General features: G+C 39.7%; 2 pseudogenes; one reads left to right on the top strand and one right to left on the bottom strand.

Moving 5' to 3' along the window:
• Nucleotides 1–5,120: 5,120 nt before the first annotated feature.
• Nucleotides 5,121–6,267, top strand: LOC147344614 (olfactory receptor 8U3-like; annotated as a pseudogene).
• Nucleotides 6,268–11,279: 5,012 nt separating this feature from the next.
• Nucleotides 11,280–12,571, bottom strand: LOC147344613 (olfactory receptor 5M9-like; annotated as a pseudogene).
• Nucleotides 12,572–27,378: the final 14,807 nt, after the last annotated feature.

The following is a 27,378-nucleotide window of genomic DNA, read 5'->3' as shown; positions in this document are numbered from 1 at the left end:
TTATAGTGTATGGTTGATGTTACTAATATAGATATCCTAGAAATTATGTGAAATTCATGAGAATCTGATATGTCCTGGTAAAATGCTGTCAGTTATAATTCTAGTTATCATATTAAAGTGTTACATATCACAGCAATGACCAGGCTACTTTGTCAATTGCAATTTAATCAGATTTTAAACACACCTTTTATGGTCTCATTCTGATGCCTTTGCAAGAATACTGCTACTTGAAGATTTATGGAAAAGACTTCTAAGATTCATCGATAAACACATTTTGTTTGTTTGTTATCTGGTAAGCTGGTACCGGACTGGGATTTAGTCTACTCTCTATCACGATGGTGTGATCACTCATCTAGAGCCAGACATCCTGGAATGGGAAGTCAAGAGGGCCTTAGAAAGCATCACTACAAACAAAGCTAGTGGAGGTGATAGAATTCCAGTTGAGCTATTTCAATCCTGAAAGATGATGCTGTGAAAGTGCTGCACTCAATATGCCAGCAAATTTGGAAAACTCAGCAGTGGCCACAGGACTGGAAAAGGTCAATTTTCATTCCAATCCCAAAGAAAGGCAATGCCAAAGAATGCTCAAACGACCACACAATTGCACTCATCTCACATGCTAGTAAAGTAATGCTCAAAATTCTCCAAGCCAGGCTTCAGCAATACGTGAACCATGAACTTCCTGATGTTCAAGCTGGTTTTAGAAAAGGCAGAGGAACCAGAGATCAAATTGCCAACATCCACTGGATCATGGAAAAAGCAAGAGAGTTCCAGAAAAGCATCTATTTCTGCTTTATTAACTATGCCAAAGCCTTTGACTGTGTGGATCACAATAAACTGTGGAAAATTCTGAAGCAGATGGGAATACCAGATCACCTGATCTGCCTCTTGAGAAATCTGGATGCAGGTCAGGAAGCAACAGTTAAAACTGAACATGGAACAACAGACTGGTTCCAAATAGGACAAGGAGTACGTCAAGGCTGTATATTGTCACCCTGCTTATTTAACTTATATGCAGAGTACATCATGAGAAAACGCTGGACTGGAAGAAGCACAAGCTGGAATCAAGATTGCCAGGAGAAATATTAATAACCTCAGATATGCAGATGACACCACCCTTATGGCAGAAAGTGAAGAGGAACTAAAAAGCCTCTTGATGAAAGTAAAAGTGGAGAGTGAAAAAGTGGGCTTAAAGCTCAACATTCAGAAAACGAAGATCATGGCATCTGGTCCCATCACTTCATGGGAAATAGATGGGAAACAGTGTCAGACTTTATTTTGGGGGGCTTCAAAATCACTGCAGATGGTCATTGCAGCCATGAAATTAAAAGACACTTACTCCTTGGAAGGAAAGTTATGACCAACCTAGATAGCATATTCAAAAGCAGAGACATTACTTTGCCAACAAAGGTCCGTCTAGTCAAGGCTATGGTTTTTCCTGTGGTCATGTATGGATGTGAGAGTTAGACTGTGAAGAATTGATGCTTTTGAACTGTGGTGTTGGAGAAGACTCTTGAGAGTCCCTTGGACTGCAAGGAGATCCAACCAGTCCATTCTGAAGGAGATCAGCCCTGGGATTTCTTTGGAAGGAATGATGCTAAAGCTGAAACTCCAGTACTTTGGCCACCTCATGCGAAGAGTTGACTCATTGGAAAAGACTCTGATGCTGGGAGGGATTGGGGGCAGGAGGAGAAGGGGACGACAGAGGATGATATGGCTGGATGGCATCACTGACTCGATGGATGTGAGTCTGAGTGAACTCCGGGAGTTGGTGATGGACAGGGAGGCCTGGCATGCTGCGATTCATGGGGTCACAGAGAGTTGGACACAACTGAGCGACTGAACTGAACTGAACTGACTATGTTAAGAGAACAAAGTTTTCTAAGAATGAAGCTTTCAAAAACAGATTATGAATTTCTTTGCCTTTAAGTGATTTATATTTGTTTTTAAAATCTTTTGTTACTTTGGTAAAGTAAATAAGCATTCTTTAAGATTATGGAACATGTGAAAGCTCATTCTGCCTCCACAAAAAAATAACACCTCACTGTTAGACTTTTGCTATTCTGACATCCTTAAAACATGGCAACAGTCTACTCCTAAAGTGGGGGATTAAAAATGCATGAACAGTAGCTGTAAATCAAGAAGTCAGGGCTATGGGAAATCCAAGGTGGCTGCTTGGCTTTTCCCGGCTCCCTAACAAACCTCATTTTTATTTGATGTGTTATATTGCTAAAAGGTTTAATTAATTAAGTTATTTAAAAGGACGCTCTAAGTTTGTTTCTAAATGTTCAAACTGCCTCACAGTTGCACTCACCTCACACGCTAGTAAAGTAATGCTCAAAATTCTCCAAGCCAGGCTTCAACAATACGTGAACTGTGAACTTCCAGATGTTCAAGCTGGATTTAGAAAAGGCAGAGGAACCACAGATCAAATTGCCAACATCCACTGGATTAAGGAAAAAGCAAGAGAGTTCCAGAGAAACATCCATTTCTGTTTTATTGACTATGCCAAAGCCTTTGACTGTGTGGATCACAATAACCTGTGGAAAATTCTGAAAGAGATGGGAATACCAGACCACCTGATCTGCTTCTTGAGAAATCTGTATGCAGGTCAGGAAGAAATAGTTAGAACTGGACATGGAACAACAGACTGGTTCCAAATAGGAAAAGGAGTACATGAAGGCTGTATATTGTCACCCTGCTTATTTAACTTATATGCAGAGTACATCGTGAGTAACTCTGGGTTGGATGAAGCACAAGCTGGAATCAAGATTGCCAGGAGAAATGTCAATAACCTCAGATATACAGATGACACCACCCTTATGGCAGAAAGAGAAGAACTAAAGAGCCTCTTGATGACAGTGAAAAAGGAGAGTGTAAGAGCTACCTTAAAGCTCAACATTCAGAAAACTAAGATCATGGCATCTGGCCTCATCACTTCATGGCAGATAGATGGGAAAACAGTGGAAAGAGCGGCAGACTTTATTTTGGGGGGCTCAGAAATCACTGCAGATGGTGACTGCAGCCATGAAGTTAAAAGAGGCTTGCTACTGCTGCTGCTAAGTCACTTCAGTCGTGTCCAACTCTGTGTGACCCCATAGACAGCAGCCCACCAGGCTCCCCTGTCCCTTGGATTCTCTAGACAAGAACACTGGAGTGGGTTCCCACGTCCTTCTCCAATGCATGAAAGTGAAAAGTGAAAGTGAAGTCATTCAGTCGTGTCCGACTCTTAGCAACCCCATGGACTGCAGTCTACCAGGCTCGTCCATTCATGGGATTTTCCAGGCAAGAGTACTGGAGTGGGTTGGCATTGCCTTCTCCGAAAAGACGCTTAGGACTTGGAAAGAAAGTGATGACCAAACTAGACAGCATGCTAAAAAGCAGAGACGTTACTTTGCCAACAAAGATCTGTCTAGTCAAGGCTATGGTTTATCCATGTGTCATGTATGGATGTGAAAGTTGGACTATAAAGAAAGTTGACTGCTGAAGATTTGATGCTTTTGAACTGTGGAGACCCAACCACTCCATCCTAAAGGAAATCAGGCCTGAATATACATTGGAAGGACAAATATGAACCTGAAACTCCAATACTTAGGCTACTTGATGCAAAGAGCTTACTCATTTGGAGGTCACTTTGATTTGCCTGTGAGTGTGGCAGCCCAACCTAGGTGCAGGGCCTCAGGGGCAATTGCTACTGAATAATGACATTAAAGCAAGTGCATTCCAGCCCTGTGTGACTCTCAGCACACAAGAGACTGGGAAAGCTATCTATCTTGGAGGAAGGAAAGGCAGGCAAGAGAATGTGTTTTCAGGGCTCTCCTCGCAGCTGGGGTTCGGCTCCTCAGAGGTCAGACCACCAAGCCTGCTCCAAGGGCCTCAATTCCCAAATCAGGGCCGTGTGTCACCCTACACTTTCCGAGCCTTGCAAACACATTTCTAGGTCAGCGCAGTACTGCCCATGGGGGAGGAGGCTTCGGGAGTGTATCAGCACCACAGCAGGGTGCCATGCTGGGGTCACCTAGCCGAGGGCACCTGGCACCACCCATGGGCCCCCGGCACCTCCCATGGGCCCCCTGGCGAAGAGTGGCAGGCGCAGCCCTGGCTTGCGAAAAACCGAAGCGGAGAGCACAGCTGGCTCTGGTAGAAGGAAGCAAACAGCCACGGGAGGCCTTTGCAGGCAGTTGCTGGGCCACCCCGCGTTAGGGCTCCCTGGGCAAAAAATCACTAAAAATTGGTAACACCAATAATGCTACACCAATAATTTAGAAAATATTCCTGACTATGTGTTGAAAATAATTCCTGTAAAACCATTTGTTGCTGTTCACTCACTCAGTCGTGTCTGCCTCTTTGAGACCCCATGTGCTGCAGCATGCCAGCCTTCCCTGTCCTTCACTGTCCCCGGAGATCGCTCAAACTCAAGTCCATTGAGGAAATGATTATAAAGGACTCTACTTTTTAACATATGTGTATTCTAACTACAAGTGTGCTTTTTCACTTTTAGAAAGTAGTATTTGAAAATGAATAAATTACATATGAATCCAAAATGTGCCTAATTCACAAATAGAAATATTTAATTTCCTCCACTTTTCTATCCATGGAATATCCTGTTTAGCTTTGTATTATATTTAGCATAATGAACATTTGTTAAAATAAATGTCTATTAAAACAAATAAAATGTTACATATTAAAGTTTTACTCTGCTGAGAAGTAAATATGGGAGCCGGGTATTTTTAAATGTCTTTATTCTATTATTTAATATGACTAAAAATAATCTAAACTTAAAATATTACATATATTTATAAACATTATTTTTATTAAACCTCAATTTTTGGCTTCAGCAAATTATAAATAGTCAGACAGGAGAGTTTGAGAGGGGATATATTTATTTGTTCTGATATTCTGCTTCAGAACTTCTGGGGAACTTCCCTGGTGGCTCAGACGGTAAAGCGTCTGCCTGCTATGTGGGAGACCTGGGTTCAATCCCTGGGTCAGGAAGATCCCTGGAGAAGGAAATGGCACCCCACTCCAGTACTCTTGCCTGGAAAATTCCATGGATGGATGAGCCTGGTAGGCTACAGTCCATGGGGTCGCAAAGGGTCGCACACGACTGAGCAACTTATTCTGCTTCAATGAGCAATACTTTCTCAAGTTAAAACACACACGTTTTGGCATCTGATGACAATTCCTTACTCCTGATAACTTATTTGTCTTTAACTTGTCTCTTTTCAGCAGTTCAGAGACTAGAACAAATGATTGAAGAGAATATTACCAGGTGATGGAACTCATTCTTTTGGGTTTTTCAGTCCAGAGAGAGAGTGAAATCCTTCTCTTTCTTCTCATTTTAGTGGTATATTCTCTAACTCTGGTGGGAAACATTGGCATCGTTTCCTTAATCCGGTTGGATCCTCACCTTCACATACCCATGTACTTTTTTCTCAGTAATCTGGCCTTTGTAGACTTCTGTTACTCCTCATCAATAGCCCCAAAGTTCCCGGAGACCCTCCTGAGCAAGCACAGGTCCATATCTCTCTATGCATGTGCGCACAGCTGGGCTTTTTCCTGAACTTCTTGATTTTGGAGACGTTCCTTCTTGCAGTAATGGCTTATGACCGCTATGTGGCCATCTGCGATCCTCTTCTCTACATGGTGATCATGTCCCAAAAGGTGTGCATGCAACTGGTAGCAGGCCCTTACTGATACAGCTTTTCTGTTGCTTTCCTCCACACAGTTGTTACTTTTCGACTGATCTACTATGGCCCCAATGTTATTAATCACTTCTATTGTGATGATGTCCCTTTGATGGCCCTTGCCTGCTCAGACACCAGCCTCAAAGAGATCTTGATTTTTATCTTTGCTGGATTCAACATAATCAGCCCTTTGACCACGGTCCTTATTTCTTCCCTATACATTGTGGCTGCCATCCTGAGAATCCAATCTGCAGAAGGGAGGCGCAAATCATTCTCATCCTGTGGTTCTCATCTGACTGCTGTCACTATATTCCAAGCGACTCTGATCTTCATGTATCTGCAGCCCAAATCAAACCATTCCCTTGACACAGACGAAGTGGCCTCTGTCGTCTACACAATAGTCATTCCTATGTAGAATCCCATGATCTACAGCCTGAGGAACCAAGAGGTAAAAAATGCCTTGAGGAAAGCCTTTAAAAAATGTTATTTCCTGTCTCTAGTAAACATTAAAATGTATCTTGTAACACTGACTGTCTTGAAACTATGCCACACGCAGATGTGTTGTTTTTATTATCTTTGATAGGTTAATTTTATTTCTGCCATTTTTATATGAGCAAAATGACTTTGCACATGTGTTCTATTTTTCATATAATTTATAAGTAAAAGGTTTAAAAGACTATAATGCACATTTTTAACAAATTGCTACTATTTGCATCTGTGACACTTGATAGTTTTGACCTGGATAGTTTCTATTTAACTGATAATAAGATTTAGCCACTGCTTTCAAAAATGTTTCTATTTTACACATTGTGGAAACAGAACAAGGGAGGTGGTAAAGTAAATTTCTTGTCCATCCCCATGTCGTTCCAGGCAGTAGCTGTTCCTCAACTGCACCCTGTCTGCTAAAAATCATTCCTCTCTGCTTCTGACTCCCACTAGATTCACTGGTGGTCACTCTCTGTAATTCCACGGTTCTCATGTTGTTTGAAAAGATGTCATTTTTCGACATGCAGATCTGGAAATCAGGGCCAGCTTTTGGAAAGTCATACTCTCTTTTTCTGTATCAAAACAAAAATGCAGACATACCCCTATATTCCCTCAGCAAGGCTTAAGATCCTTTTATATTTTAGGGATTTGAAGACATTACAATGGTTTGACAGGAAGCGGTAGTTTAAAACCAAGTTTAAACATGGTTGCTGTCAGATGTCAGGAATATTGTTCTATGTTGGGGTGGTTGTAAAGTGATGCAATCTAAGACCCACTTAAACCATCAACTGGAATTTTTTTTTTTTAATTCAGATTCAAATGTTTGGTGTCTACCATGTGGGTGATATTGTGAGCTATTCTCATAGGGCAAAATCAAAAACATTCCTGAATATGCTGAATAGTCTGCTATTTTGGAAAATACTGGCAAAAAAGTTGATTGTATAAGTTATTTAGAAACAGTTTAGCTTATTTTATCCAAGTTATCTTAGTAAACATTTCATTGTTAAATTAGATTTCACATTTATGTGAAGACATCAATATTGCCATGTTAAATTATTTATATTAAACTTTATTTTAATTTATGCCTCACCTAACCTCAACACCACTATTAAAGCAACAACAAGGTGTTCTAAGTGGATGTAAACTGTACAAATTCTGAAGAGAAGCAATGAATTGCAATCCTGATTTTCAAGTTCTTAAATCAACTTCGTTTGGGGTCAGGGAGCACAGTTGCACAGAAATTAATCTTGGGAATCATGACTGTCAATTGCCAAAGATAAAACTCAAGAGAGGAGAACATCTTTGTTGTTGCTATTTTTTAAATAATTCCAAAAGCATAATTTAAATAGTTAAAAGCACAGCAGTGAGCTTCTATAGTAAACTACAGAGTAAGGGCTGAACCTGAGATTGGCAATGTGAGAAGGGTTTAAAGGTCAGTGAATCTTTCAGAAGGACTCTGGTGCCCCTTCTGGGTAGCACACTGGATTCAGGGGAGGTTGCTGCAAAACCACAGGTTTACTAAGAAACTTCAGATACATTTGAAGAGCTCCTAGAGCAGACAGGATGATAGCCTGGGACACTAAGAAAAACTAAGTAAAACCCAAGTTCTAACTTTTAAAAATTACTGTAAAGAAATATATTAGTTTCATCAGTCTGCGTTAACAAAGTACCACACACTCATTGACTCAGAACAACAAAAATTTATTTTCTCACAGTTCTGGAGCCTACAAGTCTGAAGTCAAGGTATTGGTGGAACCAGGCTCTCTGTGAAGCTCTAGGGGAGGTTCCTTCCTTGTTTTTTCCAGCTGCTCACGGTCCCAGGCATTCCTTGTCTTGTAAGCATCTTTCCAGTCTCTGCTGTCTTCTCATGGTCATCTTCCCTCTACATCTGTGTCCAAATTTCTTCATTCTTGTAAGGACATCACTCACACTGGAGAAGGAAATGGCAACCCACTCCAGTGTTCTTGCCTGGAGAATCCCAGGGACGGCGGGGCCTGGTAGGCTGCCATCTATGGGGTCACACAGAGTCGGACACAACTGAAGCAACTTAGCAGCAGCAGCAGCACACTGGATTAACCGTCCACCTTACTTCAGTATGACTTCATATTAACAATTGCATCTTCAATGACCCTACATCCAAATAATGACCCTATAACCCAATGATCCTATAACCAAACTCTGAAGTTCTTCAGGTTAGGAACTTAACACATCTTCTGGGGGAACAATTTCACTCATAATAAGTGCATATAAGTGTGTGCATGCTCAGTTGTGTTCGACTCTGTGTGACCCTATGGACTGTAACCCACCAGGCTCCTCTGTCCATGGGGTGTTCCAGGCAAGAATACTGGAGTAGGTTGCCATTTCCTTCTCCAGGGGATGTTGCCCCAGGGATTGAAATCATGTCTCTTGCCTTGCAGATGATTCTTTGCTGCTGACCCATTGGGGAAGCCCCACTAATAAGTAAGGACAGTTAAAGATGTGCTGGCTCAAATGTATGGTGAAAACACACCTTATCTACACCTGCAAGCACAGCGCAGACAAAAAATAGCTGAGATTTCCTAAGCTTAAGAAAGAGACTTGTAAGTACATAAAAAGGCTAGCGAAATGGCCTAGATGATGGGTCAAAAGGGATCCAAAACCAGTTAATGTGACAACTGGACTCTTAAAGGTCATAACAAGCCCAAGGACTCATCAAGTAGTTACGACAAAGGGATATATAACCTAATATCTAATATAGATCAGAACCTTGACTTTTTCTCCTTCTGGTTAAGACAGAAGACAAGATTCCCTGATCTCAATACCAGAATAGTTTCTGAAGAGACTTGATCATTCTCAGGTAAAAATTGTCCTAGTGAGTGGTAAGATGCAGAGGTGAAATGCCAAGGATATGTTTATGGAAAGTATTATAAGAGCAAAAATATCACTATAGCTAAATGAACTCCCAAGCTGCAGTGACTTAATAATTTATTCCTTTCTCAGGCAGCAGTATGAGTTAAGGGGTTTGGGAAAGGCAATTAGACCCTCAATATGTGGTTTCCATCTTTGTCTAAAAAGTGATCATTTCAGTGGCAACATTTTCAAGTGGGAAGGAAGAGAAAAAAGTCCATATCTAATGGCTTTAACATAGAGAAGGTGATCTTCAGGTTTCAGGCACCACTTTCTACTGATGGCTCATTGCCAAGACTGGACAACATTATGTATCCCACTGACAAGGGGCAATGGGAACGGTGGTGAACAGCTGGATGACAAATGTTTTACTTATAAAATAAAACATAAAATAATGGACACTGAGGAATATGTCTGCCATAAGGATCACAGAAAATGTGATCTTAAAGGGTCAAGTTATAATGGTCTCTGTCAGTACGATTGTTTCTTGAGCAGCCTATCATTTCATACTTGACACCAACTTGTTAGAAGCAAACTTGGGTGATTTGAAAACATTAAAAAAAAAAAAACTTTGTTAATGTAGTTTCCAACACTAATCAAATAGTACTCTTTCTTCCTGCTCAGAACCTAAAGTTATGAAAAAGAACTCTCCTCCCACCATCTGCCTTTTCTCAGAACCAATCTTAGGGAATGTGGCTTGTGGGCAATTAGTAAATTAGCCTGAGTAACAGTACTTTCTGTGCTTAAATGAATCCATCTTTCCAGTGATACTACCACAAGTAAATGTTACTTCTCAGAATCTTCCTACATATGTTCAATTGTGTACCCCTTTTAATTGGATTAGCCCTTAAACAAGAATAAACTCCGGAGAAGGCAATGGCACCCCACTCCAGTACTCTTGCCTGGAAAATCCTATGGACGAAGGACCCTGGTAGGCTACAGTCTATGGGGTCGCTAAGAGTCGGACACGACTGAGTGACTTCACTTTGACTTTTCACTTTCATGCACTGGAGAAGGAAATGGCAACCCACTCCAGTGTTCTTGCCTGGAGAATCCCAGGGTCGGGGGAGCCTGGTAGGCTATCGTCTATGGGGTCACACAGAGTTGGACACGACTGAAGTGACTTAGCGTAGCGTAAGAATAAACTCATTCATGAGAAATTACTTCTACTTCTGATTTGCTTTTATGCTGGTATTATTAGCAAGAGTCAACAAGGACAAAAAGTGTATTCCACTTATATTAAGAATGAAGGTAGATTAAGTGGACACCAATCAACATAAATTGAATTGTAAACGTGTAATCAGATCCCAATGGATACCAGTTTGAGCTGTGCTGATCCCATGGATGGAGGAGCCTGGTGGGCTGCAGTCCATGGGGTCGCTAAGAGTCGGACATGACTGAGCGACTTCACTTTCACTTTTCACTTTCATGCACTGGAGAAGGACATGGCAACCCGCTCCAGTGTTCTTGCCTGGAGAATCCCAGGGACGGGGAAGCCTGGTGGGCTGCCGCCTATGGGGTCGCACAGAGTCAGACACTACTGGAGCGACTTAGCAGCAGCAGCAGTGCAATGACATTTAGTTTTACACAGATTCTTACCTAGTTGATGCACTCTAGTTATTAAAAGCTTGACTTAAGCAGCTAAATACAGATCTAAGAATGTAATGTTAGTGACAAGAATTTGGAATCAAACAATACCTTCATCATAGCAATCAAATGTTTAACAGGACATTCTTCTGATCAAAAGTTAGATTTTAAATGACAAAAATCCATATTGCTTCATCTTTTTAAACTATGAGAAGGACATGATAGGCTTTACTCATAAATTTTTCACCTATTTAAATTAATGAAGAGAAAAACAACTAGCCAAAATCCAAACCAAAGAGTAGAATTACAGTGAGCCAACAGATGGTTTGAAACACAAATAGTGTTAATTATAGAGCAATATATACTGAGAGTTAACCTTCTGATTGATTCATGACACTAGCTGAAGATTCTGCAAACATTTTTGTTTTCAAAAGTCCATGCATGTATGAATGTTATTGAAAGCTTTTTTGATACATGAGGATCCACCAACTTTTATATTCATGGAAAAGTGATGAAGTCTTAATTTTTTCTCATGAAATTATATATTACTTTAAAACAAGTGAAAAGCAATTATATATAGAAAATATCCTAAGAAAGCATATTCAACTCTTACAAAGATACCTCCAAATTAACGTGTGCTTATCCAAATGTGTTTATGAGTTATCTGATGACTACACTTAGCACAGTTTTACATACACTGTGACTAACAGTAATAGGTCAGGGTTAGTATGTTTGCATATGTAGATAAAGGAGGCTTAGTCCTGAGAGTCCGTTCATGGGGTAAACCATCACTGTGTTAGACTGGACCTCTTAGTATATTTAAGTGTTGCCTGTATACAGTTTATTTTAAACAGGGTTATTTATATGCCTGGACATTTATAACAGGAAGTGGCATACATGGAATTATGCACTGCAGGTGCACTGCTTCAAGCTTGCCTTGACGATTGCATTGTTGACCGCCTCTTTCACATCTTCGTTCCTCAAACTCTAGATCATGGGATTCAGCATGGGAATCACTGTGGGGTAAAACACAGCCACCATCTTCCCCTGGTCCACAGACTCTTCAGTAGGCCTCCTGAGATACATGAAGAGGAGAGCCCCATAAAACATGGTAACAGCTGTCAGGTGGGACCCACACATGGAGAATGCCTTCCTCCTGCCATCGGCAGAGCACATGTGCAGCACGGCCGCTATGATGAGGGTATAGGAAATGAGAACCACTGAGAGGGAATATGTGAAATTAATCCCAGCAATAACAATCATGGTGCATTCTTTAACGTGGACCCCTCCACAGGCAGTCTTGATAAGAGGAGGGTCAGCACAATAGAAGTGGTTGATTTCAAAGTTTCCACAGAAGTACAGGCCATATGTCCAGAGTGTGCAGATTTGGCTAACAGAGAATCCATAGATGTGTGTCACAGAGATGAGATGAGCACAGACACTCCTGGACATTTTACTGCCATAAAGCAGAGGGTTGCAGATGGTCACGTAGCAATCAAAGGCCATCACAGCCAAGATATATACTTCCACGTGGACAAGGGCTCTGAAGAAGTAACACTGCACCAAACACCCCACACAGGAAATGGGTTTTGTCTGATAGTAAGTTTTCCAGCATCTTCAGAGTGACATTGGAAGAGAACCACACATCCACAAAAGACAAAGGACTCAAGAAAAAGTACATGGAGCTCTGAAGCTGGAGGCTGATGCTGATCAAAATAATGATACCAATGTTCCCTATCAGAGTGATCATGTAAACTACTAGAAACACCACAAAAAAGAGACCCTGAAGCTCCTGACGACTGGTCAACCCCAGAAGAACAAATTCTGTCACATCTGTGAAATTTGGCATTGCCTTCACTTAGACCCAGTCTGCAGTGCCTATGGACAAACTAAAAGCAACAAATGGATTTATTTTATTCTTGAAAATTTTGAGTCATGTTTATCAGTATTCTAGTTCAAATAATATAAAAATCAATGTAGACTTTGCACAAAGTTTAATATGAGTATATAATCACATTTATGTCCTTTAATAGGACTTATAGGTAATTATTACAATATTTATTAGTTTCTTAACTTTAAAACGGACAATTACATTCATATACTACTAGTATTAGACACTTATTTTTGCTAAATTATTTCAATGATGCCAGCATCATAGAGTGCTAACAGAAGTAAAGCTAGACTGAGAGTCATCAGAGAATGACCAAATCCATTTCAGCATATTGTCTTATAGGAAATGACTTGAGAGTCATACATGTAAATATTCAATAAGGTCAGACAGCAACTTTGCTCTGAACAGGGAAGTAATAAGAGTGAATCATTGAAATTCCATTGAATACTATTTTTGTGTATGATGGTTGCCTGTCATTGTCTATATTAATACAAATGCACGTGTAATATTAACTTACTCGTTTCCCTATGACTTGGAAGATAGCCTTTTTTTAAACTATTTGTTTGTGTATTTTTGTCTGCGCTTGGCTCCTCTTGGTTGGGTGTGTGGGCTTCTCACTGCAGCGGCTTCTCCTGTTGTAGAGCACTGACTCTAGGTGAGCAGCTTCAATGGTCGTGGCTCACAGGTTCTAGAGCACAGGCTCAGTAGTTGTGGCTCTCGGGCTTAGTTGCTCCATGGCACGTGGAAGCTTCCTCCAACCAGGGATCGAACTTATGTCCCCTACATTGGTAGGCATATTCTTATCCACTGAGCCACCAGGGAAGTCCAGAAGATATCTTCTTATCTACGCAATTTTACGGGATGATTGTCTTAAAGCTTGGTCTTACAATCTAGCCATTGACATACTTTTATACACTATGCCAGCATATGATATAAAAAGCTTTCAACTTATGAAAATCCTCATCATGTTTTATTTTATTTAGCTATATATTTCACTTGTTTGATTACTGCTGCTTGCAGGATGAGGTCAGCAGTATTTAACAACACAGACTGTATCAGTTTAACAGTTATCACAGAAAAGTAAACCACGAGTGGTTCAATCACCATATCAAAATTATATCAATATACAAATTCTATATACATATAAAATTCAGGTGCCATGCTTTTAAAATTATTGTCTTATTTAAGATTCTACTGCTTTTCAGCAACAATCCATTACATGTCTAATTATTTTCAAATTCAATGTCATTACAATTAAAATGTCCACAACGAATGTTTTCTCGGTTTAATACACTTCCCCAGATAAGTCTTCTGAGAAGTAAACTGCTCTGAGTACTTAGGGATGCATCTGTAGGATTAACATCATCTTGGGAATTTAAGGTCCCCATAATAACATTGCTTCAAGGGAATATCATGACATAAAATGGTCTGTAGTTATAATTGCTTATAATAATTCATTTACAAACATCAAAACCAATGTTATGTCAAATATATTTGCTATATTATATTTTTATTATATTATATCTAGAAGTAGTCTAAGTTTTGCAGTATGAAATTGAACAAGCTACACAAGATTTTGGTTTGCATTATAATTGATTCTTTTTGAAAAGGAGTGAATAAAAAATACAGAAATGAGACAATTTAGGGAATGGAACTACTATGAGATGGAAACGGAGCATGCTGATAAACACAGAAATAAGAAGAGGCAGGCTGCACACAGAGTGGTCAAAGATCTCTCTGAGGATGTGACTTTTCAGTTACGGGCAAGTAGCCAGTTATGTAAAAATATTGAGGAAAAAGAAAATGAAAATACAAAAAGTTAGAAGAGGAACTATTTTTAAAAGTGTATAAACTCTATGATTGTATCATGCCTCCCTCCAACTAGTAGCAACTCACAATTTGGAAGTTGATTAATCTCTGTAAACACTCTTCCAACCCCTGAAATTATTCGTATGGGAATTAAATACACCATAGAGAAAATGATTTGGGCACATAACATAGTCGCTGATATTTCAGTTCTGGTCTGGGCTCACCTGTACCCTATATTTTCATGATCATAGATCTTCTGGTTTCTAAGTGTGGATAAACTAAGCCAGATGAGAGTTACTGATTTTGACTGGGAGATAGAGCTAAGACCAAGAATTTCCATATATAAAAACTCTTACCTTCGCTTGGTGAACCCATAATTACCTAATTAACAGTGTTTGATTTGGATGATTGGTACAACTAATTATAAGAGGATGAGATCGTTAGAAAGCATCACCAACTCAGACATGAGTCTGAGCAAACTCTAGGAGATAGTGAAGGACAGAGGAGCCTGGCATGCTGTAGTCCACGGAGTCTCAAATAGCCAAATATGACTTAGTGACTGAACAACACCAGCAACTAAGTATAAAATATATAAAAATCACGAAGGCTCCTAAGAAGCATAAAGTAAGCCCACTTCTCCAGTTTCCCTTCCTGTGATACGTGGGTTTTCTTCCACTGTCCATAATCACTAGCTCTGTGACAGCAGAGTTTGTCTCATTCATTTTAGAACACTCCAAACCGACTACAGTAGCTGTTATACACTGTAGACATTCAGGGATATTCACACATGATTTTTAAGCATCCTGATCTCCAGACCAGCTTCATAGAATGCATTACTGTGTCCATAACTAATCAAATCTCTATTTAAAACCTGTTCTAGTGCCAAGAGTCTCAGTTTTAAGGTGAGATAACAGCTACCTTTTGTTGACTCCTTACACGATCTTTTATAAACAAAGGTCCCAGGAGAGAGGTTCTAATTAGCATAGCTTTCTGAAAAATGAGAAAACTGACTCACTGACAGACCTGAGGCTCTCCTTGGATCAGACATCTGCAAACTGGCCAGACGGAAATGCAAACCAATTAACTGAACTCTAGGGGTATGCTCAATAACTTTATATCACTACTGCCTCTTTGATAACTTTCTCTAATATTCTCTTTCTCTACATTTAAAATGCAGTTTGATTATCGTCCAAAAAAGGGGAAAAGTTGTCCTTTTGATAATTCACGCTTGATGAACCAGAAGAGCTTGACATGGCTATAGAGCCTGAAAAACAGAGTTCTTGGACCACCACTATCTATGCCTCTCAAGGTTAGGTGATCCCACAGTCCCAGGGCCAGATGACCGAAGTAACTTCTCATGGACAGCCACTTTATTAGATAGCTGTGCATCGTCTTTTAAAGCAATTAAGCAAATAGAATGTATAATTTAGAAATTTAAAATATCACTTTCATTAACTTTTCAGGAATTTTACACACACACACACACACACATGATACAGCAAAGGTATAATTATTTCTTCAATATAGTGAAAGACAGGCAAGCGTGACATGCTACAGTCCATGGGATGGCAAAGAGTAGGACACAACTTAGTAACTGCACTGGGAATAACAATCATCCCAATGACACCATACTTTCAATTCCATTCACATACATTTTAAAACACAACGTGAAAATCACTGGGTTTGTAGAGAAGACATAAGAGGTAAAACCTAAAGAGCAAAAATTCTTGTAAGTCCCTATGGTAGCAAGATATTCTTATGAATTTTTATATCAACTATTAATACAAATAGTAATATTTCCCAAGTATATAATTCCAGACAATAAAACACTGATAACAAATAGGTCCACAAGTAAGGTCTTAATCTCTTCTTCAAAAAAGGGCTAAAAATTAAAGATGTGACTGCATTAATCTCTACTGCAAAGACTATAAAATTTGCAGACCTATCTTCAGCAGCAACAAAAAAAATGATAATTCCTCACTATTTATAATAGAATCTTGAACACTGCACACACTGAGAGAATCTCCCCAAGGAACTATCCAGATAATGATGAAACACATTATAATTAAAATTATAGAAACATCTCAGGAGTAAGGGAAGTTAAGGAGGGTTAATCAGAAGAATGTCTTCTGATAACATTATGTGACCAGTATCCTTAATGTCATGGGTATAATCTCTCCCATCTTCACATGGTATATTATCTGCCTCAGGAAAGCACCTTGCACCTCAAGAAAACATTCCTGGTTTGCATTATACAATGTTGCTCAGTCACCTTCTTTTCTATTGTGCTTTAGTCCTAATAAGCATTATCTTTCAGGCCAAACACAGCAATGCACACCCTATGCATCTCATGGCTGCTGAAGAGATCCCAGGTGCCTCCAAAGTACAGATCACAGAGAAACATCTAGGGAGAATGAGTACAAGTAGAGGTCATTAGTGGAGAAGTTGATTGTAGTAGAACAATTTATCAGTGAACTCTTTTCAGGCTCTTTTTGGAGTCAGTAGAGCATCAACTTCAATGTCAGTTAGATCAGAAATAAAATCTTCACTCTGCACCATAATTAACTGCCTGTCTTTGGAAAAGTAAAGATTCTCAGTTTCAAAGTTCATCTGTAGAAAAAGGAAACTGCTGTCTCACAGTGAGGTATGTGGATCGCAGACAACATTAGGAAATTCCTAGCACAATGCCTGTCTCTGATGAGGCAGTCAAAAAATTGAAATGAGCCATGAATTTTCACCTATCAACAGTTCACAAGATCTCGCCACCTATTTGTGATTGTGATCAGTATTATCTCTGTGTTGAAGGATAAAATATAAAAAACAAACAAAAGAAAACTGTGTAAAATAATTTTGAGGTTCAGTTTCTCCACAAAATATGGATAGTAGGGGCTTCCCTGGTGGCTCAGACTGAAAAGTCTGCCTGTAATGCAGGAGACCCAGGTTTGATCCCTGAGTCCTGAAGATCCTCTGGAAAAAGGAATGGCTATCCACTCCAATATTCTTGGTGCTTCTCTGGTGGCTCAGACATTAAAGATAGCTAGCAGATTAAAGAATCTGAATGGAAACCAAGATTGTTCATAAACTCCCATTTGTACTACCTCAGTTTTGCTGGAAAATCACGGACAGAATAATACTCAGGCAAAGTTTTCCTCTTCAGTGCCCAAGGATCCCAGACTCCTTAGTTCCTTCTCACCTTTTATGGAGAAGCTACATAAGGCAAACTCATTGGCACCAGATTATTATAATTTAACTTGCACTCCCTCAAGAAAAAGGGAATTTAAAACAAGAAAGCATTGTGTGTGTGAGTGTGTCTGTATGTGTGTGTGTGTGTTAAAGAGGGAGAGAGCAAGGAAGAGAGTCAAGGTTAAATACATTTTATACTGCTGCTGCTGCTCCTAAGTCACTTCAGTCGTGTCTGACTCTGTGCGACCCCATGGACAGCAGCCCACCAGGCTCCCCCGTCCCCGGGATTCTCCAGGCAAGAACACTGGAATGGGTTGCCATTTCCTTCTCCAATGCAGGAAAGTGAAAAGTGAAAGTGAAGTCGCTCAGTCGTGTCCGACCCTCAGCGACCCCATGGACTGCAGCCTTCCAGGCTCCTCCTTCCATGGGATTTTCCAGGCAAGAGTACTGGAGTGGGATGCCATTGCTTAACTATAAAAAAAATTGATAGATATATAAATAAATGTATGAATGAGATCCATTTTTTAAAGTGCTTTACAGAACTATCCTGAATTTTATGCAAATAGCAAAATTGCTTTAAATTCTCCAAAAGAATCAAGATTTGGGGAGATTATGAGCCAGAAGTGATCTTGGAGGTCAGATACTTCATCCTAAAAATTAACTGGATGAATGACACAAAATGAGTGGTTCAAGGTCACCCACAAATTACTTTGAAAATTGGAAACTAAAACCAGGAACATGACTTAACCAAGAACCTTGACATCATCATTCTTCATGCAACACTGAAGCAAATCTCAAAAGAGTAGAGAAAGTGGTTCACTTTAAAAAAAAAAAAAAAAAAAGAGGTGACAATTATTATCCAAATCCACTTGCCAAATTCACTTGCTAAATTCAGACTTAAATTGAAGAAAGTAGGGACAACCACTAGACCATTCAGCTATGACCTAAGTCAAATCCCTTACAATCATACAGGGAAAGGGACAAATCGATTCAAGGGATTAGATCTGATAGACAGAGTGCCTAAAGAAGTATGCACGGAGGTTCATGACATTGTACAGAAGGCAGGGATCAAGATGATACCTAAGAAAAAGAAGTGCAAAAACACAAAATGGTTGTTTGAGAAGGCCTCACACATAGCTGAGTAAAGAAGAGAAGTGAAAATCAAAGGAGAAAAGGAAAGATATACCCATTCAAATGCAGAGTTCCAAACAATAGCAAGGAGAGATAAGAAAACCTTCCTCGGAGATCAGAAAAAAAGGCTTCCTTGGCAAAGAAATAGAGGAAAAAATAGAATGGGAAAGACTAAAGATCACTTCAAGAAAATTAGAGATACCAAGAAAACATTTCATGCAAAGAGGAGCACGATAAAGGATAGAAGTGGTATGGACCTAACAGAAGCAGAAGATATTGAGAAGAGGTGGCAAGAATACACAGAAGAGCTGTACAAAAAAGATCTTCATGACCCAGATAACCACGATGGTGTGATCACTCACCTAGAGCCAGACATCCTGGAAGACAAAGTCAAGTGGGCCTTAAGAAGCATCACTGTAGGCAAAACACTCTCCGACATACATCACAGCAGGATCCTCTATGACCCGCCTCCCAGAATATTGGAAATAAAAGCAAAAATAAACAAATGGGACCTAATTAAACTTAAAAGCTTCTGCACAACAAAGGAAACTATTAGCAAGGTGAAAAGGCAGCCTTCAGAATGGGAGAAAATAATAACAAATGAAGCAACTGACAAACAACTAATCTCAAAAATACACAAGCAACTCCTACAGCTCAACTCCAGAAAAATAAATGACCCAATCAAAAAATGGGCCAAAGAACTAAATAGACATTTCTCCAAAGAAGACATACAGATGGCTAACAAACACATGAAAAGATGCTCAACATCACTCATTATCAGAGAAATGCAAATCAAAACCACTATGAGGTACCATTTCACACCAGTCAGAATGGCTGCGATCCAAAAGTCTACAAGCAATAAATGCTGGAGAGGGTGTGGAGAAAAGGGAACTCTCTTACACTGTTGGTGGGAATGCAAACTAGTACAGCCACTATGGAGAACAGTGTGGAGATTCCTTAAAAAACTGGAAATAGAACTGCCTTATGATCCAGCAATCCCACTGCTGGGCATACACACTGAGGAAACCAGAAGGGAAAGAGACACGTGTACCCCAATGTTCATTGCAGCACTGAATTTATAATAGTCAGGACATGGAAGCAACCTAGATGCCCATCAGCAGATGAATGGATAAGAAAGCTGTGGTACATATACACAATGGAGTATTACTCAGCCATTAAAAAGAATACATTTGAATCAGTTCTAATGAGATGGATGAAACTGGAACCTATTATACAGAGTGAAGTAAGCCAGAAAGAAAAACACCAATACAGTATACTAACGCATATATATGGAATTTAGAAAGATGGTAACAATAACCCTGTGTACGAGACAGCAAAAGAGACACTGATGTATAGATCAGTCTTATGGACTCTGTGGGAGAGGGAGAGGGTGGGGAGATTTGGGAGAATGGCATTGAAACATGTACAATATCATGTATGAAACGAGTCGCCAGTCCAGGTTCGATTCACGATACTGGATGCTTGGGGCTGGTGCACTGGGACAACCCAGAGGGAGGGTATGGGGAGGGAGGAGGGAGGAGGGTTCAGGATGGGGAACACAGGTATACCTGTGGTGGATTCATTTCGATATTTGGCAAAACTAATACAATATTGCAAAGTTTAAAAATAAAATAAAAATTAAAAAAAAAAGAAGCATCACTGTGAACAAAGCTAATGGAGGTGATAGAATTCCAGTTGAGATATTTCAAATCTTAAAAGACGATGCTGTGAAAGTGCTGCACTCAGTATGCCAGCAAATTTGGAAAACTCAGCAGTGGCCATGGGACTGGAAAATGTCAGTTTTCATTCCAATCACAAAGAAAGGCAATGCCTAAGAATGCTCAAACTACCACACAATTGCACTCATCTCATACACGAGTTAACTAATGCTCAAAATTCTCCAACCCAGGCTTCAGCAATACATGAGCCATGAACTTCCAGATGTTCAAGTTGGTTTTAGAAAAGGCAGAGGAACCAGAGATCAAATTGCCAACATCTGTTGGAAAAACATTGAAAAAACAAGAGAGTTCCAGAAAAAAACATCTATTTCTGCTTTAATGACTATGCCAAAGCCTTTGACTATGTGGATCACAATAAACTGTGGAAAATTCTGGAAGAGATGGGAATACCAGACCACTTGACCTGCCTCTTGAGAAATCTATATGTAGGTCAGAAAGCAACAGTTAGAACAACAGTCTGGTTCCAAACTGGCAAAGGAGTCTGTCAAGGCTGTATCTTGTCACACTGCTTATTTAACTGATATGCAGAGTACATCATGAGAAACACTGGGCTGGATGAAGCACAAGCTGGAATCAAGATTGCTGGGAGGAATATCAACATCCTCAGATATGCAAATGATACCACCCTTATGGCAGAAAGTGAAGAAGAACTAAAGAGCCTCTTGATGAAAGTGATGAAAGGAGAGTGAAAAGATTGGCTTAAAGCTCAACATTCAGAAAACTAAGGTCATGTCATCTGGTCCCATCACTTCATAGCAAAAAGATGGGGAAACAGTGAAAACAGTGATAGACTTTATTTTTGGAGCTCCAGAATCACTGCAGATGGTGACTGCAGCCATGAAATTAAAAGACACTTACCCTTTGGAAGGAAAGTTATTACCAACTTAGATAGCATATTAAAAAGTAGAGACTACTTTTCCAGCAAAGGTCCATCTAGTCAAGGCTATCATTTTTCCAGTAGTTATGTATGGATGTGAGAGTTGGACTATAAAGAAAGCTGAGCACTGAAGAATTGTTGCTTTTTAACTGTGGTGTTGGAGAAGACTCTTGAGAGTCCCTTGGACAGAAAGGAGATCCAACCAGTCCATCCTAAAGGAAATAAATCCTGAATATTCATTGGAAGGGCTAATATTGAAGCTGAAACTCCAATACTTTGGCCACCTAATGTGAAAAACTGACTCATTTGAAAAGACCCTGATGCTGGGAAAGATTGAAGGTGGGAGGAGAAGTGGATGACAGAGGATGAAGTGGTTGGATGGCATCACCAACTCAGTGGACATGAGTTTGAGTAAACTCCAGGAATTGGTGATGAACACGGAGGCCTGGCCTGCTGCAGTCCACGGGTTGCAAAGTGTCGGCCACGACTGAGTGATTGAACTGAACTGAGTAGAATTCACTGGTAAAAACATGGGCTATGGAGTCAACTTGTTGAATTCCCATTCTGGCTTTAACAATTTTGATCCATGCACTCTGGACAATGTTTCTTAATATTTCTGGGCTTCATCATTTTTTTTTTTTTTTTTGGTCAAAATGGATTCCTTATATGGGTAGGTTTATTTTGAGGATCATGCAACAGAAAGTGTGCACTATGGAACATACTGTTCTCCATACATGTCTGTGTGTGTGTGCATGCTCAGTCCTTTCTGACACTTTGTACATCCATGGACTGGGTAGTCATCAATAAATGGTAGTAGCTATTAGTCATTAAGTAAAGAATCACAGAGAATGGCATTCAATATATTCATCATCCACCTAAATGACTCAATGAATTATATAAGTAATAGTACCTAAAATAGTAAATATCCACACTTTTCTGGCCATTGGTATTTCCTTTTTCTTTCTTGTCATTTATGAATCATAAGTCTAGTTTTGGCACATGATTGCCCAAATAAGAAAGCAGAGTTTTGATGGTTATAAATAAATGTATAATACAGAAGTCTACATACCTTTGAAGGAACAGCCATTTTAGAAAGAGCATCAATATCATGGCTCTTCTGCTGAATAATGCAGGCAGGATTTATATTATCTGTAGATTGATGCCATTTCCTTAAGAGATTATACATATAGGTGAGTATTAAGTGATTGCTTTGTTAGACAGTATTTTGCACTACATGAGTTCTCTGGAGAAATAACAATTGGGTACAATGCAGATTTGCCATGGGGCCCAACTGGTTTCTAGTGCTTTTCTTTTTTAGATTCCGTGTCCATATTCTCCTTCATACACTGGGAAGTCTACATCATAATACTGATGTCTGCCATCGATACTCGTGCCATATTCTGTTACCCGCAATATTTGTTTAATCCAATTTAACACAATTTCTTCCACACAATTATCATAACTTTGTACCACAGCCTATTACCATCTCACTTTGGGTTATGGGTTGAAAAGCTTATTTAATATCCATATATCAAAATCTTGACTCCCAGTACTTCTGAATACGACTGAATTTGTAGATATAGTTTTTAAAGAGGAAATTAAATTGTAATCAGTTCAAATAGTGCATCCTAACCCAAGATGACTGGTATCTTTTTTAAGAAAGGAGATTAGAACACAAGAATACACACAGGAAAGACTGTGAGAGACACAGGAGGTGATGGCTGTCTATAAGCCAGACGGAAGCTTCAGAATGAAACCAACCCTACCAACATTTTGATCTTGAATTACTATCCTCCAAACTGCAAGGAAATCAGTCTCTTTTGTTTAAGCCACCCCCGTCGGTGGTACTTAGTTATAGCAGCCCTCACAAACGAATACGTTCTGCCTTCAGTAGACAAAGAGACTGCTTTCATAGTCAAAGGAAGTTTTGCTGCTTTGAAGAGTAGTATCATTTGTAACATATTTCAAACATTTATAATACACGTTCAAAATGTGCACAAAACATAAGTTTACAATTTATTGAATTTTTTTCCAAGTAAAAATGCCTTATGACCAAACTTCTAAACCGAGTAGAAGACCAACACTACATCAGACAAACTTCTCCTCTTCCTTCCGAGTCAGGATTCCTCAACTTAGATGAATCTTTACTGTTAGCACTCTACGTAGTTTGTGTCTTTTTCTGAATTTCACACAAGTGAAATCAAACAGAACACATTCTCTGATGCATAGTCTTCTGGTGAAAACTCTGTTGATACCTGAACATTATGTTGATGATTGTTTTAGCTTGTTTGGACTGCTATAGTAATTATAACATAAGCATTTATTTATCACTGTTCTGAAAGCTGGAAGTCTAAGATTGGATTGGGTTCTGATGACAGCATTCTTCCTGGTTTGTAGATGGCTGTATTTTTGCTGTGCCCACACATCACATGGGGCAAGGGCACTATGTGGTTTTACGAGGGCACTAATCCAGTTCATGGGCTTCCCTGGTAGCTCAGAAAGTAAAGAATATTCCTGCAATGCAGGAATCCTGAGTTTGATCCTTGTGTAGGTAATGTTCCCTAGATCAGGAAATGGCAACCCACTCTAGTATTCTTGCCTGGAGAACCACATGGACAGAGGAGCCTGGCAGGTTACAGTCCATGGGGTCACAGAGTTGGACACGACTAAGCATGAGCAGGCACTAATTCAGTTCATGAGGGCAAAGCAAAGCCTTCATGACCTAATAACCTCCCTAAAGCCCCCACATTCTAAATAGCAATGGTTCTTTTATTACTGTAAGTGTAGAGATCAAGTTGACAACATTCATTGAATCATGGAGAAAGCAAAGGTGTTCCCAAAAAACATCTACTTCTGGATTGTACTCCAACTATAACAAAAAATCTGGAACAAACAACCTCATTAAAAATGTGTAAATCTGAACACCTGGCCAAAGAAAATATAAAGACAGTAAATCAGCATATCAAAAATACTCAAAATCATATATCATAAGGAAATTACAAACTAAAACAACAGTAAGGTAGCACTGCACACCTATTAGATCCAGGAAATTCAAAAAGGGGGGCAGGGGGCGGGGCTTCTCTGGTGGCTCAGTGGTAAAGAATCTGCCTGACGATGCAAGACACTCAAGTTCAATCCCTTACCCAGGAAGATCCCACATGCCACAGAGAAACTTAGCTGAATCTTTCCACAGCTAAACAAGGCTCACCTGTGACCTGAACACTACCTGTCTAGTACTTAGTAAACAGCTTTGAAAAAGCATCCAGGCAAAAATTATCACACAATTAAGACACAGGAGCTCTACTTCTAATAGCTAAAAACTTTCAAATATCAGGATGTCTTTGGTAGATGACTGTGTAAGCAAATTGGGATACATCCAAAGTGAAGGGGAGCAAATGCTACCCCAAAATATACCCCTTCAGCATGAGAATTCGTTGGACTTAATTAATGTTTTTTTTAAGACGACACATGATCATCTCTGAAACCCAAGTTCAAGATGGCTCTTCTGAGTCACATTTACAAGAGAAATCTCATTTCAAAGGAGTTCTCTGTATATATCAGATAGAAGGATGACAGTCTTGTGAAACTCTTTTTTTATCAATAGGGAAAGCTAAGACGTAAATCTGTACAACAACCATACCCTTCCTTTCCTTTAGTTTTATTTGTTTTATTTGTTAATATTTATTTGTTTTTTTTATTTGGCTGCACCAGGTGGACCTTCGTTGAGGCAAGCCAGATATTTAGTTACAGCATGCAAACTCTTCATTGTGGCATGGGAGATCTAGTTCTCGGATCAGGGATGGAGCCTGGGCCTCCTTCTTAAGGAGTGTCCAGTCTTAGCCACTGGACCACCAGGAAACCCCTGTTTTGTGTTTAGATGACGATGGTATCTAAGGTGATATCTTGGGCCATTTCAGTCACTGACTCAGTTTCCCGAGTTTCTCCAAAGCACGCACAAGGCACACATTATTAAACTGGTTTGCAAAACAAGGAAAGGTAGTTCATACTACAACACTGTATGCTTACAAATATGTAAATGGTAAATGGCATGTTATTTATGTTTAATTACTATGGGGAAAAAGAATGTAGTATTGGTACATGTTACAAAATGAATAAACATTAAAAACATCTTTAGTGAAAAACCCCATATAGAAAAGGCCACCCAGATCCCACATTCACCATGTCTGCTTTACATCCACCACGTTTGTCCACATGACTGAAAATCTCAGTAACAGTCTTAAAAAAATTGGATGAGGAGGGAAAAAGGATACATTCACACCATTGGACAATTGCTGAAGGTGGAAGTGGGGCTGTGGATTACATTACAATGTAGAAACTATATGATTTCCTGATTTTGGAGATTATGTGCTGGTTCCGCAGGAGAAGGCACCCATTTTGGGTAAAACGCATGGAGTATTTTAGGTGATGTGGCAAATGTGAGGTTTTTTGGGTTTTGTTTTTTTTTTTTTTTTACCATTATTAAGAGTTTCCTGCACATTTTAAGTTACTGAAAAGTAAATTATTTTTCAAAACAACCATGTCAATACCACAAAAGAAAATCAGATCAGACAGGCTTGAAACTTTCTTTTTTTTTTTTTTTTTTTGGCTTGAAACTTTCTTACAGAGGCCAGGACTTACCCAGACGAAGTTCAAGGGAAGTTTTGATGCTCATTGCCCTTGAAGGAGTCCACATGGAATTTACAAATAAAATTTCCCACATAAAGTTGTTAGAATACATTCAGTAAAGTTGAATAATTTGGGATCAATTTACAATCATATAAAATACTACAATTTACAATCTGAATCAATATACGAAAATCAGTTGTGTTTCCATACACTAATAACAATCAGAAACAAATATTAAGAAAAAATGTAACCAAGGACATAAAGCCCAGTAGTCAGAAAACTAGAAAGCACTGATAAAGACATCAAAGAAAACACAAATAAACGGGAAAATATTCCATGCTCATGCACTGGAAGAATGAGTTATTAAAATGTCCATTCCAACCAAAGCCATCAGCAAATGCACTGCAATCAAAACATAATATCCAATGGCATTTTTCATAGAAATATTCATAGAATATTCCTAATAATATTCTGCAACAACTAAGGACCCTCAACAGCCAAAAAGACTCTGAGAAAGAAGAATGAACCTGGAGGCATCTTCCTCTCTGACTTCAAACCACATCATGGAGCTGTAGTAACCACAACAGTGAGGAACTGGCACAAACACGGGCACAGGGACTTGAGGAAAGAATAGAGCGCCGGGAATAAAGCCACATGTATGTGGACAGTTCATGAAAATCAAGCCAAGAACGTGCAAAGATGAAAGGACAGTCCTTTCAAGAAAGTGACAGAAAACTGGCCACCTACACCAGAGAGCATCACTGGCCATCCTCTAGATCATCTAACAGAAATCTAACTAAAAACCCGCCGTTTGCACATGGAGCTCTTCCCCGCCCCGCCCCAGTCCTCTGAGATGGACCTCCGGTCAGCGCTCAGCTGGACACAGGAAACGTCTACTTCGTCCTCATTTTTCCCTCTTGCAGCGCCTCCTTGCTGGTGGGCACTGAGGCAACCCCGCTCCTCTCAGCCTGGACGCAGCCCGGTTATCCAGAAGCCTCAGCCCTCACGGTGCTGAGGAGACAAAGCTCCCGCCAGTTGCTCACTGAGCCGAGTCCGAAGGCAAACGTCCTGCGCCCACGGGTCAGAGGGGGGTTGGCGCCCCCTGCGGGCCGCCAGAGAAGAGCGGGCAGCCCCGCGCTCACAGACCTCAGAGGGCTCACCCAGAAGCAGCTCTGCTGTGAGCGCTCAGACTGGAAACCCAAACTGAAATGGAGCCAAAAATCTCCATGACCCTGCTCAACACACGGCCAGGGAACAATTGATTAAAAACCATACGGAATGAAAGGAGCATAAACACAAACTTTGCAACTGACACCACATTTCAATTAAAAACTATAAACAGTTTAGAAAACAACAAAAGACCTACATGACCTTGAGTCTGGTGATGAGTTCTAAAACACAACAAAAAAGCCAATATACAAAATGTTTTAAATAAATTAATTAAAACACTGACTTTTAAAAATGTATACATTCACT

Source organism: Bos grunniens, chromosome 26 (assembly GCF_055505025.1).
Source record: "Bos grunniens cultivar Pamir isolate PY7600 chromosome 26, Bosgru_T2T1.0, whole genome shotgun sequence".
NCBI lineage: Eukaryota > Metazoa > Chordata > Mammalia > Artiodactyla > Bovidae > Bos > Bos grunniens.
This window is presented reverse-complemented; position numbering and strand designations above follow the sequence as displayed.